The following is a 22,139-nucleotide window of genomic DNA, read 5'->3' as shown; positions in this document are numbered from 1 at the left end:
TTAAAATAAAATTTTACCCTTTCATTAAACCTATTTATCTTTTCAATTTTGTAAAAAAAGTGTATAAATTTTATGAATTTAAAATTTTTAAAGAAAATATATAAATTAATTATAGTATAATTCAACTTGTTAAATAAAAAAATATATAATAAGGAAAATTTGGTAAAATATACATTCCAATAATCTTTTATTCCTTTAACCAAACACTGTATTCTTACATTCCTGCTAAACGAACCAAACACAAAAATGCAACATTCCCAATAATCTTATTCCAACCGGTAATCCTATTCCCGCCGGTAATAAAACATTCCGTGAACCAAACACACCCTAAGGGTATCAATATCGATACCCTAAGTAAGGGTATCAATATTTAGTTATTAAAATAAAACATTGAACCTAATTTTGGTACCGATACCTAGGATGGTATCAATATCCTAGTATTAAGGTGTTGATACTCTAAGTAAGTGTATTGACACTAATAGTTTTTCTCAAATTCCAGTAGCCTAATTTGGTATCGATACCAAGGGTGGGTATCAATACTGGAGGTTCATCATCGATTCTGAAGGGGTCAGTACTGGTACCCTCGTACTAAATTGGGTAAGAAGCCTAATTTTTAGTTAAAGACCAAGGAAAGGGTTTGAATCTCCACAATTACTCTAATAAACTTGAAAGTTAGAACTCAAATGTTGTTTGAGAAGTAAACAAACGTTATAAAGGAATGGTACATAAGACTTATGCCTTGTTTGATACTCAGGAAATATAGAGGACACCCGAGTTACTTAAATGTACGATAATCATCTAATAAATAAGATTTTGAGATATTTAGATATATCCTCAATAGTGCTAAGGCATTTTAGTATTAGTGAAATTGCACTTCCATATCAATGATAAGGCACTTTTCTATATTAATGTAAATTATGCTTGATAACATATGCATTAATGGATGCATATAGTACAGTATAGTTATCAGTATGGCATTGAGCTCATAGCTCAATGTTCATAATGCGTTTCCATTCGCATGTTCTTTGGTGCCATTTGGAGGAGCTTCTCGTTGGAGTCGGATTCTAGATTTAGTCAAACATCATAGTACATCTTGATTATTTTAGGTGGGCATCTAATTCATAGACCTTATGTGTAATTGAGTTGTAACTCTTGTAGTAAACTTGGATGTTCTTTTTGAGACACTATTTTGGGATCTCCCCAGTTGTAAACCTAAACGTTTATGTTTTTTTTTTATTTATGGATGATTGATTTTGTTCTAAGAAATGTTTTAAAAAAAAAAGATGGTTAACGACTTCGGTGGCTCTGTGTTGTAATAATCTTTTCATGTATCTGACCTCGAATACAAGTCAGAGATGTCACATCAAAATTTTAAAAGCAACCTTTTTCAACAACCAGTATAAGTTTGTTTCCTCAAATATCATTCATTAGTATTAATCACTAAAAAATATTTAATTTCACAAAATAAAAAAATATTTAGCATCCAAATCATATCAAATTTCAGGCAACAATCAATCAATTCACAATTATATCATATAACAGGTGAAACTATAAAAAACTACCTAAATAAAAATTCATCTTTATGCTAATAAAATATAAATTTATAAAATATGAAATGAAAATTCATGTTCGTAATCATATGTTACTTACTAAATTCTACATATAAATAATTATAAATCCTTTAAAAATAACAATAGGATGTCATTACTGATATTAGTAGGCAGTCTTCAATAAGTGATGTCAAGCTAGGCTCCTTACTCCAGTCGATCTCCTTTTCCTACGCGTGAAAAATCATCATACACTAAGTATATACTTAGTGAGGCATTATCAAAAATAAAGTATGGCATATAAATATATAAAATATCGTATAAATCATAATTCTTTAAGTACATATAATAACTTATAAACATGTAAAATAGACCTATCAAAGTCTCTGCCTTATCAAATAACATGTAAAATAACGTATCATATATATATATATATCACATGTAACCAAATCAGAAGACTCAATGAAAGATTAGTTTCCATTTAACCAACCAACATGTACTTTTCAATTACATATAAAACAAATCCCAATGTATGATAAATGAGAATGCATGGTATTTGAGTCATATATGAATGTACTATATGCAGTTTAACTGGATGTTAAATAAATTGCACAGTTAGTGCTCTATGGATCATTTGCACCATGAGTGCCATATGGGTGTACAAGTACTTTAAAACACATTAACATTGTAACTATAATCATGAATACATTGTACCATCATCATATACGTGCATGCAACATATCATATACGTGTCATAAAATGTATCTTGTCACTATGATGTAATATACCTATACAAAATCGATCAATAAACACTCAACCTCATGACATGCCAATTGTACCAATAACTCTCAATGCACATACAATGGGCTTTTATCAAATTAATATATCAAAGTATCCATAGATATGAATATATCAAAATATTGTATAACAGTGCATTGGGAAGTTCATATACCCAAAATCATTCAAATACCATTTAGTATAATAATATGAAAATATAGTAAATACTACTTAAAATATTTTTCTTTTCAAATCATTTGATGTTGACTCGTCGCAAGTATTCCTAATATCATATATAATAGTAAGGTAAGAATGTACTCACCTGGTATACTTAGCTTCCACACTTTATTTAACAATGTAAACCTCACTTTTGCACTTTTCCTTAGCTTTTATCTTACTTTGATTTAAATTTCGACCACGATCTATATGAATATCATTTACAAAACATATTCATTTCAAAGTACATGTTAGAACCTTACTAACATAGGCGCAAAATAGGAAATAAATTCCTAAAAATTCTTTTGATACTAATTCTATTTCATAACATCAATGCTAACCATAACTCATTAAAATACAACTTCAATTCTCCTAATATTCATATCAACCAATAGCTCATTTAATCATTTCAAATTCCATAATCTAAACATTAAAGTTAATTCTTTTAGAATTCATCATAACATTTCCAATTTATTCAAAATGGTCCCTTGCCATTTAACATCAAATTCAAGCATCTAATTATTTGATCAAGTATTCTAACATTCCATTTAAACATTACACATCAACTTCTAATCAATTTCCACTTTAAACACATATTTTTAACATTATACGATTTGGTACCCTAACCTTTACAAATTCCAAATTGGTCTAAACAACATTCTAAAGTTTCTAAAATCATTCACTCATCATTTCTAACCATTGTATAACTTTTCTACAAAATTTTCCAATTTTCTTCAAAATTTTCCAATTTTCTTCATACAGGTCGAATACCAAAGGTCACTTTGTTCATGATTTTCAACTTGATTCAAGCATGAATTCATCTTCTAAACATCATTTCCAATCATTTACAAATAATTTCATATAAATTTGAATTCAACTTCGATTTTATACAAAAACCCTAACATGGCTAAATGCTTTAAACATCATTTCTAATGGGTTTCAATCAACTTTCTAGTATGGAAATGTTTCAATAACATCAACTACATCATAATCCAACCTTAGAACTTGAAAAACCTAGTCTCCCATTCATCTATCCAATTCAAGAACTTAGGTTTTCAAGCATTAAAAACATGAACAAATGGTACCAAATGATAGAGAAGTTCATGTAGAACAATTTTGTATTTCATTCTTTCATCCAAAATCCAAAGGAATTAGGTTAAAAATCAGAAATAAAATATCTCATTTACCTTAGAGAAGCTCAAGAAACCAAGAGGAACATGAAGAGAAAGTCTTGAAAATTCTAACAAAAATATCTAACCAATTTGTCATATTTAATTCATTTTATGCCAAATGACCATTTTACTCTTGAATTCTCATGTAAATTACCATGCCACTTGTCCATTTTATTCATCATAAGGTCAAAGATGAAAAAAATCATTCATAACTTCCAACTTTGCCTTTGAACTTTTCCTAAAATTATAATATTACCATCTTTCATCCAATATTTTATATTTAACATGGCATATCAACTTAAATCCAATGGTCCATGTTAAATCCTTTCATATTAAGGCATTTAAATGAAAATATTAACCTTAGTTTTCATCCTTCAAAATATCTCAAAAATATGATTCAATCCAATTCTTCGAATTTTTCTCAGAATTTATCACTTTATAACTTTTAATACAAACTCTATACGAAAAATTTGAAAGACACGAAAACATCATTCTCTGGTTAAAATATTCATTTACGAGGTCAAAATACATAAATTTTTATAATTACAACCTGATCCTTAAAATCTTTCCAAGTTTACACTTTGTCCGCAAAACTTTAAAAATTTTCATTTTGGTCACTAGAAAAAATTTTGGGATATTACAATTCTCTCCCTTAAGAAAATTCTTCCTCAGATTTTCAATACGTACCTAATTCAAACTGATAATGATAATGTTTTCTCATGTTTTCTTCTGTTTCCTAAGTAGATCCAATTTAATCTCAATTTCTTTTGATGTAATAACTGTGAAAGATCTTAACTATATCTTTGAAGCATCGATACATGAAATAAATTATGGATCTTGTTCATTTCCAGAGGTAAAGCCCACTAATAATCTATTGGACCAAATATTTTTCCACGGTAATAATTGAAGAAATACTTTAACACCGACCCGATATTCAATATATTTTCTTTTCAAGTCTGAATAAGATTTATGTCGATCGTCATCAATCATAAGATTATCTTATCAAATCTCCACTTTTTCTTTTAGTTCTTTAGTCAAGTTAGGGTTAAATGTATCGATTCTTAAGTTCATACCAGTTTAAAGGAGTTCAACATTTTCTCCCATATAAGGCTTCATAAGGAACCATCTTGATACTTGTTTGATAACTATTTTGATAAACAAACTCTATTGAAGGCAAATACTTTTCCCATGATCCTTTGAATTCAATTACACATGTCCTTAGTATATCTTCTAGAATCTGAATGGCTTGCTCTTATTGTCCATCCGTTTGAGGATGAAAAATGATATTAAAGTTAAGTCGAGTACCCAAGGCTTTATACAAAGATTTCCAAAATCTCGAAGTGAACCTTGAATCTCTATCTGATACTATTGTTACAGACACTTTATATAGTCAAACAATCTCTTTAATGTATAAATCATCATACTTGTCCATAGAGTAGTCAGTTTGAACCTGAATATAGTGTGTTGATATGGTCAATCTATCCAAAATTACCTAGATATAATCCTTTTTATTGGGTGTCAAAGGTAGTCTTGTGAAAAAATCCATTTTAATTCTTTCTCATTTCCATTGGGGAATGGTAATAATTTGCAATAATCTTGAGGGAACTTGGTGTTTTGCCTTTCTTTATTTTCCTCTTGTTTCCTCTTGGATGCACAGTTAAAAAATAATAATGCAATTCAAAGAGAAGCTCTTTCTTTAATTTCCTCATCATTTGGAATATAAACTTTTCCTTGATAGAATAAACATCCATCAGACTTATCTTCAAAGTCTTTGGTTTCACCTTTTTTTCACTTGTTCAATTCTTGACATGTACTTCTCATCCTTTATTCTATCTAATAATGTAGACTTTAATATTAATTCAGCGGTCAATGCACCATTTCATTTCATTGACAGCCACACATTCAAATCTCTTAAGGTAGAACGTGATCTTTTATCGCATACCCACTGATCGACATGTTAACATTTAACATATCAATAACATAAACCCTTGTAGCAAACCAATATATGATTAACTCTTAATCATTGATTATAAATTTAACAGATTAACATATTAATCATGGCGGATATTGAATCGAACAATAATATCATACATATTCAAAGAAAACGATAAAACTAAAACATACATCTCATACATATTGCATCAACAAAGAATTTAACCTGAATTTGGTTCATACAAGTGGCTCTAATGCCACTGTTGGGACTGTCAGTGTACTTATGGTGCAGCGGAAACAAAAACGTGACAATCTCACCAGCGATCCAAGTACGTTAAATCTTAAACCAAGAGAAAGAGATGTGATTACTTACATTGGGTTCCTTGAAAATCAACAAATACAACATCGACTAATAGAAATCAGAAATAGTTTCAATCCTAGCCTCCATGAAAATTCGTCTCGATCTCTACTTAGTTCACCCAGTTGAATAGCTGTTAAGATCAGTACCTTTTCTAAAAAGGTTCTACGAATTTCAGGATTTTTTCAAAAAACACAAAACGACTGCTATATCAACGTATCCCTTATATATGTGTCGCCCTAGCTATTAGGACTTTTTTTAAAAATTCCAAATTCAATTATGAGTATAATTACTTTATATATATTATTAAATTCGACATTCTTGTGAAATTCAAATTACTCTCTCTCTCTTTGTTTGTCACACACACACACATTTCTCTCTCTTTAACCATTGGGTACTGTCATAATCGGTTTTCGCTCGGGCACGAAGTTTCCTTGGTGGAAAAGTAAAGTAAATAAATAAATGATTTTTATAAAATGTTTTGGGAGTCGCCATCGACCTTTCGGGACCGAATACTTAAAAATCATCTTTCAAAAGAGTTTTTAAAAAAACATCAGTCCAAAGATAAACTGGTTTGCGTTTAACCAAAACTTCGTTCTTTTTTTATAATAAAAAGGGATTCGTGGTCAGTTACATTTGGGGAAGGATTAACACCCCCACAATGCCCAAAATTGGTACCTGTTGATTATAAATTGTCTATGATAATAAAATTTAAGAATTCAAATATAAATTTAATTAATGATCCTCTTATTCTAGATTTAATCGCATAATTTTTAAAGAAAAACATATATAAAATGATTTTTAGAAATTATAAATAAAATATTTATTTATTTAAAAATATCAGAAAATGACATATTGTTGCTTTAAGATAACCTCTTTCTTTAATATTAAAAAATAAATAAATATTAAATAATATGATAATTGTTCCTAAAAAATAATGTAAATAAAATTAGATTAAATATAATATTTTATTTATTTAAAAATATCAGAAAATGACATCTAGTTACTTTAAGACAACCCCTTTCTTAATATTAAAAAAATAAATAAATATTAAATAATATGATAATTTTTCCTAAAAAATAATGTAAATAAAATTAGATTAAATATAATATTTGATTTATTTAAAAATATCAGAAAAGGATATCTAGTTACTTTAAGACAACCCCTTTCTTAATATTAAAAAATAAATAAATATTTTTATTTAATTAAATTATGAAATTATTCAAAATGTATTTTATGTAATATTAGTGAATAAAACATAAAAAAATATAAATATATAAAATACTATATTTAAAGTATTGAAAATAAATGACAATAATAAAAAAAATTACAATTAAATAATGACCAAAATAAAAGAAATTAAAAGCTATAGTATTAAATTTCAAAATATTTAAAATGTAAAAGCAATAAAACTTATGGTCAAAATCAAAAATTATATAAAAGTCAGTGATTAAAATATAAAATATAGAAATTAAAGGCTATAATTCGTAATATTATAAAATTTAAGTGCTAACAGTATAATTTATCCTTAATTAAATAATTCAGGATTAAAATAAAAATTTATAAAATTATAAGGACTAAATAAATATATACCCTAAATATTTAAACATATATATATAGTGACTAAATTATAATAACACAAAATTTGAAGACCAAATTAAAATAATCAGAAATTACTTTTAGTGACTAAATTACAAAGAGTACAAACTGTAGTGACTACGGGTATAGTTTACCCATGTGCAAAATTACAAATACACCCCTCATCGAAACAGCGTTGTTTTGATGAGGGTATAAAAAGCCCTATAACCGGCCCTTAAGGGCCAAAGCTTCTCATTTTCTTTATTCTCTCTCTCTAAGGAGAGAATTTCTCTCCCTTCTCTCTAGCTTCCCTAACCAGAGGGAATTCTGGAAGTCGCCGACCACCGTGCTCCAGTGAAGATCACCGTCGCTGGGCACCGTGAACGGTGGTCGGAAATTAAAAATTACCCCAAATCAAAGCCTCAATTTTTCTATACCCGAATCTAAGGTTGTTTTAGTGTAAAACTTTTCCAATCGTCGTAGATCTAGGGTTTTACCTTCGGTTTGTGGTGGTTCCACGGTGGTTTGGAGGCTCCGACGACTATGGTAAGTCTCTTCCTCTTTTTTTTGGTTATTTTTCATTGCTTTGTGTTGTTGGTGTCCCTTGCTGTTGGGTGTTGTTCTTGCTCTCGTTGTTTACTATCGTGTTCTTCTTTTGTAGGTTCAGTGGTGGCTTTTATAGCCACCACGAAGCTCTACATGGACCGGTCCTAAGGGTGGATTTCGATGAGTCACCGAACTATGGTGGTGACTCACCCCATAGCTACGACGTAGACGACTGGCCTAGTGCTGGGGAGCTTCTGGAGAGGCGTTGGAGTAGCAGCGGTGTCAGCAGCGGATGGTGCTAGCAGAGGTGGCGGCCGTGTGATCCTAGTGTTATGATAACCCTATGGTTTCCTCTGGAGGGCTCTAGACTGTTGGATCCTGCCTGATCCAACGGCAGATGATGTGGGGTGGCTGGGTGTTGGGTTAGAAACCCTAATCGAGTTTAAGGTTACATATTTGGGCCTCCGGTTTTTGTTTGTAAATGGACCTCTGGGCTGTAATTGATTGGGCCTATAATATTATATTTTGGGCCTGATTTGTAATAAAATATTTAATAGTAATAATATATATATATATATATATATATATATATATATATATAATATAATAAAAATAATAGATAAAAATAAAAATAAAAATGGGAAAAAAATTTAGTGTCTACATGTACGACCCTGTATATTCCTGTAATGTTAGTAGTAGTAATTAAAACTATTCTAATATTACAAACAATGAGTGACATCTAGCAATATGTCATTGTTACCTAAGTTAAGGGAAGTCATGATTCGACATAACATGTCTGTGACTAACTCTTTTAATGTATTATATCCTTTTGTCCTTTATATCCAGAACAACACAAATCTTTGAACAGTCACACTTGTGTAGCCCATCTATTATTTCTTGATATCTAGTGTAGACTATAATAAATGAATAATATGTGATATCTCATATCAACTTATTCGAGCATGGCCATGCATTTCTAATCTCACTAAATCAAGTAGCATGTGATATATTTCCTATTATATAGGAAGAACAAATCCTATCTCGATCATTCACACCTCGCTACATATATCTTGATATGTTCAACATTAGTCTTTATATTGCAACCAATTATGGAGCACATTTAACTTTATCAAAACATACAACGATATATGTTGAAATTGTAATGATCTCAAGTCTAAGGATTATAGATATAGTTATCACTATGAGCAATTTGTGACCATCACATAATAATCCAAGACTTATGCTTATAGCGGGTCAATCCAATTTACTGTTCTTTCACAATATATTCATGTATTAATTTTGATATCTCAATGTCAATGACAACCCTTTGTCATCAATCAATACAATGTTAGTCTTAAGCGTATTATTACTGTCCATACCCATAATAATACTTGACTAGGGATCTTTTAATAATAATCACATTATTATACGAACATTGTCATCTTTTATCTAATTCGATGCACATAAATACAATAAAAGAAAATAACGGTAAAGCCTTTATTTGATAAATACGGTAAATAAAACGTGTCAATACAATCATCATATGATTTATCTTTGGGCATACTCTAACACCTCTATCTCGGCTCAACATTCTAATCGGATGTGGACAAAACAAAGCAACTAGCATATTGCTAGACCTTTTAAAACACTTCCATTTTAGTTTTATGAAATCTTCCATTTTTACAAGCTTTATAGACTTTTTTAGCAAAGGCATTTTTTAATTATTAATTTGAAAAATATTCATGTATGCTTGTGTGAAGTTGACTATAACAACTATTTCTCAACTCCCTTAGTCCATCTTTCTCCTAAACACAACATAAGTTTTAGGCATTACTGCCTTTATTAGACTAAAAATGCTAATTTCATCACAACCTTGGGCATTATCGCCCCTATTGAACTCATCACCCTCACCTTAGGATTTATCGCCTTTATTGCAATCAATATCCTTACCTTAGCATTATCTCCTTTATTGCACTCAACATCCTCACCTTAGGCATTATCCCATTTAATACACTCACCTATTAAAAACTTTCTGAGTACTTAGCTTTAATTTTTGTTCAAGGTCAGAAAATTTCATCTTTAGATGACACTTCCCAGGCAACTAATCTGAACTAAATCCATCTACTTCACTATTCCATTTGTGAAAATTATGATCATCATTGAATGTCCTCAATAGAAGTGTGATTTAATCAGTTTCACAACTTCATACACGAGTTACTTCATTTTATCAACTCTTATACATACCTGAATGCATTATCTTTGTATTCTTTGTCATGTAAGGGGAAGGTTCAATCCTATAAGAAGATGGGTGTACCGTTTGGGTGTAATCTCTGAAGCATGATTAGGGTTATGGTTTATAAGGGTTCAATCTTACCGCTTGTCAATGACTATAAGAACATTTTATTATAGTCATTGAACTTCAAAAAAATTGTTTCATTGCTCATAGATTAAAAAAGAGTAGTGTTATTCAATTAGAAATTTAAAAGCATCCAAAAACAAAGAAAGATAGGGTGAGTAATTGACTCGTATGTTGATCCAAGAATGCCCCTTATTGTACATCTGATGTTGATGCACTTAGTTCCATTGAACGTTACACATTGTGTTTTGATGCCCTATTTGAGTTTGACATCCACCGTTCGACCAAATCTCGAGTTAATGAACCATTTGTAACATCTAAAATTTAATTAAAAGATAGCTAAGGACCAAATTGCAAAGTTTTAAAAGTTTACAACTTGATTATTGAACTTGTGGGAAGTTTAGGGGTTTAACCCTGAATTATCCCATTTTTCTAGTCAGCGAAAAATAAAAACTAGAAACTCCCCATTTTGAGAAACCATTTCCAGAATCTTTCCCCCAGTCAAAATTTTTCGCCGGCTTGCCCTCTTCGTTTTTCCACCGGTGGATGTCACCGCCAGTACCATCTGAAGTATCGGGTCGTCATGAAGTAAACCCAGTCAGTCGCTCATTGTAATACCCCACCAACTACTATCAAGGAGCGTTTAAAGCTCTTTGAAACCACCTCCTCCTCCTAGGATAAATGTGTTTTTCGGCCGATCTGGTGATCGTCTCGCCTCACTAGTGTCACCACGTGTTTTCTCTGGTCGTAGTTGGTAAGGGTTTTGACCACTCTTTTTATATGTTTCCATCGTGATTTCAGTTAGATTTTTGGGTAATTTGGAAATAATATGTTTTGATGCAGCTTCTGGAGTAATCGTACGGCCAAATTGGCCCCTGTCACCATCGCAAGAGCCGCCATATTCTGGCAATACGCTTGGGCTCTCCAATCGGTCAAATCAAACCGGTCTAAATCAGCTGTGTTTGACCCAAACCGAGTCAACCTGACCTGATCCTTTGACTTTATGTAATACCCTAAAAATTCAGATAATAACCAAAATGCAAATTTTGAAAATTTGATGGTCAAAGTAGAAAATTGGGAAAATTTTAAGGAATTAAGTGGTAATTTTCCCAAAAAGAATGTTATTCCATAAATGGATTTAGTGAGTGACCAAATTATAAGATTTTGAAAATTTGGTGACTAAGGTATAAACTTTAAAAAGTTTAGGGACCAAAATGGTAATTTTAAAAGTTAAAATTTGTCTCAAAAATACAGAAATAAATATATTATTTTCACTTTTTTAAAATGTTGTTAAATAATATTTAATGGTTTAATTCATGTTTAATTTGGACTATTGGATTAAAGTAACAAAATAGTAAGTTTTGGAAATTACAAGGGCAAAATGGTAAAGTGGGAAAATATTTTGTTCATCTTTGAATTTGAAAGATGATAAGGTTGTTGTGGTCTTAGTATTAATGTAAATATCAAGTTCTTTAAGGGTAAATTAGTATGTATATTTTAATTTCAAGGGTAAAGTGGTAATTTGACATTTAATGATTTTTTTATTCAATAATAAATAAAGAAAGATGAATAATTATAAGATGAATTTCTTCATCTTCTCCAAGAAAGACGTGAGCTTCTCCCAAAGGAAAGAAAACATTTTGTTTTCAATTTTTGAGCCAATTCTTTTGGAATTCGAGTTATGTCGTGAAATTGGAAAGTGATCTATGCGAAAATACTATCATTTGGTACTAATATTTCTTTCTAATCTTGCTCGAATTCAAAGATCCCAAATCTAAGGGTTTATGTCCATGATAGGGTTCATGAAATTGATGATGAATCTTAAATTTTTTGAGGTTGTAGATTCATTTTCAAGATTGATTTATGGTTATAACATGTTCAATCTTCCTAGAAATAATTCTATAATATTCGGTCAAATTATAAGTTGGAGAACTTTGTGTTCTGATGAGAGTTGATAAGGGATTTGATTGTAAAGATGTTATAAGGTTGATTTAAAGTTGATTTCATGCTTGAATCGAATCAAAATCGAGCAAAATCATGAAAACGTAGTTTTAAAGGATAAATAATTCGTTTATGATGTATTTCAGTGAGAAAAATTATGGAAAAATTATATAAGGTCTAGAAATGATGTAGGAAGTATTCTGCAAGCCTTATAAAATTTTGGGACCATTTTCTAATTTTTTAAAAATTAGGGAACCAATTTGGTAATTTTGGAAAAGTTGTGAATGGTTGTATAATTGTTTAATAGTTGATGTACTATACTGGAAAATATTATTTTGGAATTTAAATGAGTGTTTAGATGTGAAATATGACTATTTTGGAAGTTTGAAAAGATTAGTGATTTAAGTACAATATTAACATAGTTGGGGTACTTAAATGTAATTATACCCTTGTAAAAGCATTTGAATGGTAATAATTTTAATGCTAGAATTTTTGTTATTAAGAATCTAAGTGATAAAATGATGAAGAAACATTTTGTGTAAATTGGAAAATTTGGTACCAATGTTAAAAAAGAATTATTAAGTGTTAAATATTTGGTAAAAAATGAGTTTCAAGTATATTATGGAGTTGTTATGGGATGTGTTTATGTTAGTACAATACTAACATATGTATCGTTATGAATTTGTGATTTGTATAGATTGTGATTGATTTGTGATCGAAACAAGTCAAGGATAAAAGGGTTTATTGTGGATCATAGTGAGGAACATATTTTGGATATATAAAGTGTCAATGTGAGTGCAATACATACATGACATTGTACATAGATGTTTTATACATTAACAGAAAGACTTGTGACAAGTCTACCTTGTTTATATCAACATGATATTATGTTATTTTTATAACTTCGACATGACATTAATATGTCACAGTATAATGCATTGATCATGGATAATGAGATATTTTACCATGAATGTTTTCGGGTATGAATGGCCCAATGTTAAATTATGATAATATACTTTGCCATGGATAGATCAAATAAAATAGACTATATGCCCAAGTAAGTCATTGAGGGACAGAGTATAGTTGGCATGCCATAAAGTATAGCAGCTGCAGGATTATATTACACTATAGTGTGTAAGGACACTAAGTGTATATGGTGGGCACGACTTTATGTGTAATACACTTTAGTGTATAAGGTGGGCACGACCTTATGTGTAAAACACTACGATGCAAATATTACTCGAATACCAGGGTCCTCAGGGTTTTATATTGAGCTATTGTTTATTGTTTATGATTTATGGTTTATTAGTTAATGAATGATAAACATACAAATAAGCATACGAGCTTATTGGATAAATGACAAGTATATTGGAAAGAAAATTTATATTCAGTCATATTATTTTGATCATGGTAAATTATTGGATATGCTGGTATTATGATTTTATGGCATTTTGATTTTGACATTGAAATTCATGCATGAGTTGTATTGCAATGTTTATTGTTTTTAATTGCCTCACTAAGTGTATACTTAGCGTGTGATGAATTTCACGCATAGTTAAAAAGCCAAGGATAGACTAAAGAGTACAGGGCACTCTGAGCATCCAGAAATACACTACAATATCAGTAAGACATCCTATGATGAAATTTTGACTTTGTTAGTGACATGTAATTATTAATGTCCTAGTTGCTCTGTTAAATTATTTTGCAACTGGTTTGTAATGAATAAACTAAACTATTTTACTATGTTTCCGTATGGATAGCATAAATCCATATTAATATATGTTTTAAATAGTATGTGATAGTCTGATGTGATATGATATTTTTATAATACCAGTACCATTTTAAGAAAATAAATTTTCAATCACTTTTGAATTGGAAAATGTTTTTAGAAATTTAGGTGACATCTATAATATGTATAGGTATAATTATATGGGTTATGGGTGTTACATTTATTTACATCAGAGCTACAGGTTTAGCCGATTCTAGGACTAAACTGAGTTTGTTTTGAGTTAAAAAGTGTATACATGCCACTAGGATGTCAAAAGTTACTGATAGTTGTATATATACTATGATGATGCTTATTGGGAGTAAAATTACTCTTTACTAATGTAAGATGATTTTGATTATGTTCAAATGTCAGAAACTAAAGACAAAGGTAAGCTATTTGAAAATGTTGAAAAGAAGGTCGAGATTGAAATTGACCCAAAGGGACATGTCATGACTTATGTAAAACACCTTAGAATGGTGGATGTTGTTAGGGAATTTCCTCCATTATGTGGAAGAAATTCCCCAACATTTAATGAAGTTTCTGAATTGGAAGAATCGATTAGAAAGTTTTAACGGCTTACAAGAGAAGCCGAATTGGATGAGGATCCAGAGGAGATTTCTAAATCTAGTGATGATTATGAGGTTCCTCCAGGTAAGCATAAATAAGTGAGAAATATTTAAGTTAAGCATTAAATTGTTTAAAGCACTGTTGATTGTCTTTAATTGCCTCACTAAGTATATACTTAGCGTGTGATGATTTTCACGCATAGGTAAAAAGTCAAGAATAGAGTAAAAAGTACAGGGCACTCTGAGCATCCAGGAAAACATTACAATATCAGTAAGACATCCTATGATAAAATTTTGACTTTGTTAGTGGCATGTAATTATTAATGTCCGAGTTACTCTGTTAAATTATTTTGGAACTGGTTTGTAATGGTTAAATTAAACTGTTTTACTCTGTTTCAATATGGATAACAAAAATCCATATTAATATATATTTTAAATAGTATGTGGTAATTTAATATGATATGATATTTTTATAATATCATTTGTCATTTTAAGAAAAAAAAATAAATCACTTTAATTTTGAAAATGTTTTTAGAAATTCAGGTAACATCTATAATCTGTATAGGTATAATTATACGGGTTATGGCTGTTACATTTTTTTGTAATACCCCAAAAATTTAGATAATAACCAAAATACAAATTTTGAAAATTTGATGGTCAAAGTAGAAAATTGGAAAAAATTAAGAAATTAAGTGGTAATTTTCCCAAAAAGAATGTTATTCCATAAATGGATTTAGTGAGTGGCCAAATTATAAGATTTTGAAAGTTTAGTGACCAAAGTATAAACTTTGAAAAGTTTAGGGACCAAAATAGTAATTTTAAAAAGTTAAAATTGTTCTCGAAAATAAGGAAATAAATATATTATTTTCACATTTTTAAAATGTTGGAAAATAATATTTAATGGTTTAATTCATGTTTAATTTGGACTATTGGATTAAAGTGACAGAATTGTAAGTTTTGGAAATTGCATGGGCAAAATGGTAAAGTGGGAAAATATTTTTTTCAACTTTGACTTTGAAAGGTGATAAGGTTGTTGTGGCTTGGTATTAATGTAAATATCAAGTTCTTTAAGGGTAAATTAATATGGATATTTTAATTTCAAGGGTAAAATGGTAATTTAACATTTAATGAATTTTTTATTCAATATTAAATAAAGAAAGATGAAGAATTATTAGATGAATTTCTTCATATTCTCCAACAAAGACGTGAGCTTCTCCCAAAGTTAAGAAAACAATTTGTTTTCAATTTTTGAGCCAATTCTTTTGGAATTCGAGTTATGTCGTGAAATAGGAAAGTGATCTACGCGAAAAACGATATCATTTGTACTAATATTTCTTTCTAATCTTGCTGGAATTCAAAGATCCCAAATCTAAGGGTTTATGTTCATGATAGGGTTCATGAAATTGATGATGAATCTTAATGTTTTTGAGGTTGTAGATTCATTTTCAAGCTTGATTTATAGTTATAACATGTTCAATCTTCCTAGAAATAATTCTATAAAATTCGGCCAAATTATAAGTTGGAGAACTTTGTGTTTTGATGAGAGTTGATAAGGGATTTGATTGCAGAGATGTTATAAGGTTGATTTAAAGTTGATTTCATGCTTGAATCAAATCAAAATCGAGCAAGTGATGATTTCACTTTTTCATCAATCATTAAAAAAATTAATTTCTTTGCATTTTTCTAAATTAATTGCTTCTTGCGACCATTAACCCAACCTTAATATAGAGACAGCCAACTCATAATCAAAATGATCTAAAACTCATTAATGATAATCCCATAATATTCACCGGGAACATAAACTCCTGAATCTTTATTGAACATGTACTACCTGTCCGACTCACACTTGCATCATAACCCATAGGTTTTCCACTATAATATCACTTGATATTAAGTAGAATTGAATATTTCTACTTTGAAATTCCTTATTTCATTCTTAAGGAAATTTGTATAACTTATCCAGATCTATAGAAATTATTCTCGAACAATTGAAACATTTTCCATCTCAAATGAAAGTCTAAATGTTCACATCATTCAATAAGAAAAATTGACAATTTGTAGTAATAACTTCATAGTAGTTAATGTTAAAATCACACTAGTAAACAAATTTACTCTTTTTCTTATCATTACGAACTCGACACTTTTCAAGTTCTTGAGAATCCATCTCAATCTAAATAATAATTCATTGTAGCATGGAATGGTTAGACAATCCATTTCATAAATTTACCTTCGTAAGGTAACCCTATCAAGTTTTATGGACTTTATATCTATTCTCAATCAAACTCATAATCATTTGATTCACTAGTAACTCAGCTTTCTGTAAAGTTTTAGCAGAACTCATATTTACCGCTTACTCAATCAACAATGCTTATGATTAAGATGATGTAAAAAGGATGCATAGATTTTATAGCTAAGGTGATAGATACTCAAGTATCTGAAGTAAGATTATAAGATATTTCCATAACTCGGGAATTTCCATATGTCTTTTTAGATTTATTATTTGAGTTACCTCCAGATTGAGAGTTGGAATTTAATATTTATGCTTATCAAGGCATTGATCCTGTATCTATGGGTTTGTATTGAATGGTTATGATTTAGTTAAGAGAATAAAGAACCAATTGCAAGAGCTTCTAAATCAAGGATTCTTTAGATCGAATATTTTACCTTGGGGTGAACCGATGTTGTTTATGAAAAAAATGGATCTATGCAATTATGCATAGATTATTGATAGTTAAACAAAGTAACTATCAAGAACAAATATCCCCTTCTGAGGATTGATGACTTATTTGATTAGCTTAAGGAAGATGTTCCAAAAATAGTTTTCAGAACACGGTATAGACGCTACGAGTTCGTAGTAATGACGTTTGGTTTGAAAAATGCTCCAGCAATATTCATGAATTTGATTAATCGAGCATATCAATTTTACTTGGATTAATTTGAGGTGGTTTGTATTGATGACTTTCTGGTATACTTGAAGACAAAGATAGAGCATCATGCTTGTCTTCGTACTGTGCTCGAGTTACTTAAGGATAAAAAGTTATATGCCAAATTGTCAAAGTATGAGTTTTGGCTGTCAGAAGTTGTTTTTCTTGGTCATGTTGTCTCGGCAGAAGGCATAAGAGTTAAAAAAAGAAAAAAATTGAAAAAAAGATAAAAAAAACAGAAAAAAGAGAAAAAGGGAAAAAATGAGAGATGCTTAAAAAATATTTCACTTGTGAAAATGGTGAGACTAAAGACTTTGAAGTCAAGTCTGATGGGTGTCTATTTTGTCGGGGAAGAATCTGTATTCCTCATGATGATGAGTTGAAGAAAGGTATACTTTCTAAGACATATTATAGTCCACTGACTATGCATCCAGGTGGGAACAAAATGTAACAGGGTGTAAAGAATCATTTTGGTGGTCGGATATGAAAAGAAACATTATTGAGTTTGTTTCTACATGTTTGACATGTCAACAAGTAAAAGTTGAGCATCAAGTGCTTTCGGAATTGTTGCAACTGATTTCTATTCCAGAGTGGAAGTGGTAAAGGGTCACTATGGATTTTGTTAATGGACTACGCCTTGGATAATTATGCAGAGTTATATATCAAGGAGATAGTTCAACTACATGGAGTGCTAGTATCAATCATATCTGACAGGGATCTAAGGTTCACTTTAAGATTTTGGAGTTCTTTGCATAAAGCTTTGGGTACTTAATTAAATTTTCAGTACGATCTTTCATCCACAAACGGATGATATGTCAAAAAGTACTAGATATTAAAAGATATGCTGAGAGCATGTGTGTTTGAGTTCAAGGAATCATGGGAAAAGAAAATTATTTGTCTCTATAAGAAATTATCTACAATAATAGTTATCAATTGAGCATCAAGATGGCTCCGTATGAAGATGTCGAACACCATTAAATTAGTTCGAGTTAAAAAATCGAAATCTTGTTGGCCTAGATTTATTAAAAGATGTTGAAGATAAAGTAAAGATAATCTCAAGATGGCATTTGATCAGCAGAAGTCTTATGCAAACTTGAAGCGAAAAGAGATTGAATTTCATGAAGGCGATAAAGTTTTTCTTAAAGTATCACCTTGGAAAAAGATTTTTTGTTTTGTGCGCAAAGAGAAACTAAGTCCAAGATTCATTAGACCTTATGAAATCTTAAAGCGTGTCAGACTGATGGCTTATCAGTTAGCATTAACTCTGGAGGTAATTGAGATCTAGAGTTGGACAAAGTACACATTTTTTTATGTGTCGATGCTTAGAAAGTATCCATTGGATCCTTCACATGTCATTGTATCAGAGGAAATTGAGATCCGACCAGATTTGACTTATGAAGAAGAACCAGTTCGGATCTTAGCTCGAAAATCAAAGAAATACGTAACAAGACGATTCCTCTAGTCAAAGTACTTTGGAAAATTCATAAGGTCGAGGACACTACTTGGTAAAGAGAAGAGGATATGAGAAAGTAGTTTCCACACCTCTTTATATCAGGTTGAAGAATTGGATTAAACAGGTTCAAAATCTATTGATTAGCATGATCTTTGCAGAATCTCCAAAGTAAGGAGGAAAAATCGGAATTCAAGAAGTTGGCAAGACCAGAAGAGGTTTTCGTATAAGGCGTGGGCACGACTTATTCATACAAAGCTATCGCAGAAGAAATCTATAGTTAGGGCGTGGGCATGTCTTACGAGTCTATACAACCCTAAATTAGGGCAATCCTTATAAAAGGGAGTTAGGGTTTTCATAGAAAGTTTTAAAATTCGAGGACGAATTTTCTTAATGAAGGGAGAATAGTAATATCCCAAAAAATTAGATAATGACAAAAATGCAAATTTTGAAAATTTGACGGTCAAAGTAGAAAATTGGGAAAATTTAAGGAATTAAGTGTTAATTTTCCCAAAAAGAATGGTTTTCTATAAATGGATTTAGTGAGTGGCGAAATAATATTTTGAAAGTTTAGTAACTAAAATATAAACTTTGAAAAGTTTAGGGACCAAAATGGTAATTTTAAAAAGTTACAATTATTATCGAAAATAATGAAATAAATATATTATTTTCACATTTTTAAAATGTTGGAAAATAATATTTAATGGTTTAATTCATGTTTAATTTAGACTATTGGATTAAAGTGACAGAATTGTATGTTTTGGAAATTACAAGGGCAAAATGGTAAAGTGGGAAAATATTTTGTTCATCTTTGACTTTCAAAGATGATAAGGTTGTTGTGGCTTGGTATTAATGTAAATATCAAGTTCCTTAAGGGTAAATTTGTATGGATATTTTAATTTCAAGGGTAAAGTTGTAATTTGACATTTAATTAATTTTTATTCAATATTAGATAAAGAAAGATGAAGAATTATCAAATGAATTTCTCCATCTTCTCCAGCAAAGACGTGAGCTTCTCCCAAAGGTAAGAAAACATTTTGTTTTCAATTTTTGAGCCAATTCTTTTGGAATTCGAGTTATGTCGTGAAATAGGAAAGTGATCTATGCGAAAAATGCCATCAATTGGTACTAATATTTCTTTCTAATCTTGCTGGAATTCAAAGATCCTAAATATAAGGGTTTATGTTCATAATAGGGTTTATGATATTGATGATGAATCTTGATGTTTTTGAGGTTGTAGATTCATTTTCAAGCTTAATTTATTGTTATAACATGTTCAATCTTCCTAGAAATAATTCTATAAAATTTGGCCAAATTATAAGTTGGAGAACTTTGTGATCTGATGAGAGTTGATAAGGGATTTGATTGTAGAGATTTTATAAGGTTGATTGAAATTTGATTTCATGCTTGAATCGAATCAAAATCGAGCAAAATCATGAAAACGTAGTTTTAAAGGATAAATAATTCGTTTATGATGTATTTCAGTGAGAAAAATTATGGAAAAATTATATAAGGTCTGGAAATGATGTAGGAAGTATTCTACAAGACTTAGAAAATTTTGGGTACCATTTTGTAATTTTTGAAAAGTTGGGGGACCAATTCAATAATTTTGGAAAAGTGTTAAATGGTTGTATAATTGTTTAATAGTTTATGTACTATACTAGAAAATATATTTTGAATTTAAATGAGTGTTTAGATGTGAAATATGATTATTTTGAAAGTTTGAAAAGATTGGTGATTTAAGTACAACATTAATATAGTTGGGGTACTTAAATGTAATTATGCCTTTGTAAAAGCATTTGAATGGTAATAATTTTAACGCTGGAATTTTTGGTATTAAGAATCTAAGTGATAAAATGGTGAAGGATCATTTTGGGTAAATTGGAAAAATTTGTGCCAATGTTAAAAAGGAATTATTAAGTGTTAAATATTTGGTAGAAAATGAGTTTCAAGTATATTATGGAGTTGTTATGGGATGTGTTTATGTTAGTACAATACTAACATATGTATCGTTATGAATTTGTGATTTATACAGGTCGTGATTGATTTGTGATAGAAGCAAGTCAAGTATAGAAGGGTTTATTGTGGATCATAATGAGGCACATATTTTGGATATATAAAGTGTCAAGGTGAGTGCAATACATGCATGACATTGTACATAGATGTTTTATACGTCACCAGGAAGACTTGCGGCAAGTCTACCTTGTTTGTATCAACATGATATTATGTCATTTTTATAACTTCGACATGACATTGATATGTCACAGTATGAAATTATAATGCATTGATCATAGATAATGTGATATTTTACCATGAATGTTTTCGGGTATGAATTGCCCAATTTTAAACTATGATAATATATTTTTCCATTGATGGATCAAATAAAATAGACTATATGTCCAAGTAAGTCATTGAGGGACAGGGAATAGTTGGCATGCCGTAGAGTATACCAGCTGTAGGTTTATATTACACTATAGTGTGTAAGGACACTAAGTGTATATGGCGGGCACGACCTTATGTGTAATACACTTCGGTGTATATGGTGGGCACGACCTTATGTGTAATGCACTTCGGTGTATATGGTGGGTACGACCTTATGTGTAGCACAAATATTACTTGAATACCCAGGGTCCTCGCGGTTTTATATTGAGCTATTATTTATTATTTATGATTTATGGTTTATTTGTTAATGAATGATAAACATACAAATAAGCTTACGAGCTTATTGGATAAATGGCAAGTATATTGGAAAGAAATTTTATATTCAGTTATATTATTTTGATTTTGACATTGAAATTCATACATGAGTTGTATTGCACTGTTTATTGTTTTTAATTGCCTCACTAAGTATATACTTAGCGTGTGAAGATTTTCACGCGTAGTTAAAAAGCCAAGGATAGAGTAAAGAGTACAGGGCACTCTGAGCATCCAGAAATACACTACAATATCAGTAAGACATACTATGAGGAAATTTTGACTTTGTTAGTGGCATGTAATTATTAATGTCC

This window comes from Hibiscus syriacus, unplaced genomic scaffold (assembly GCF_006381635.1).
Source record: "Hibiscus syriacus cultivar Baekdansim isolate YM2019G1 unplaced genomic scaffold, ASM638163v2 tig00111837_pilon, whole genome shotgun sequence".
In the NCBI taxonomy this organism is placed as follows: domain Eukaryota; kingdom Viridiplantae; phylum Streptophyta; class Magnoliopsida; order Malvales; family Malvaceae; genus Hibiscus; species Hibiscus syriacus.
Note: the sequence above shows the minus strand (reverse complement) of the source record.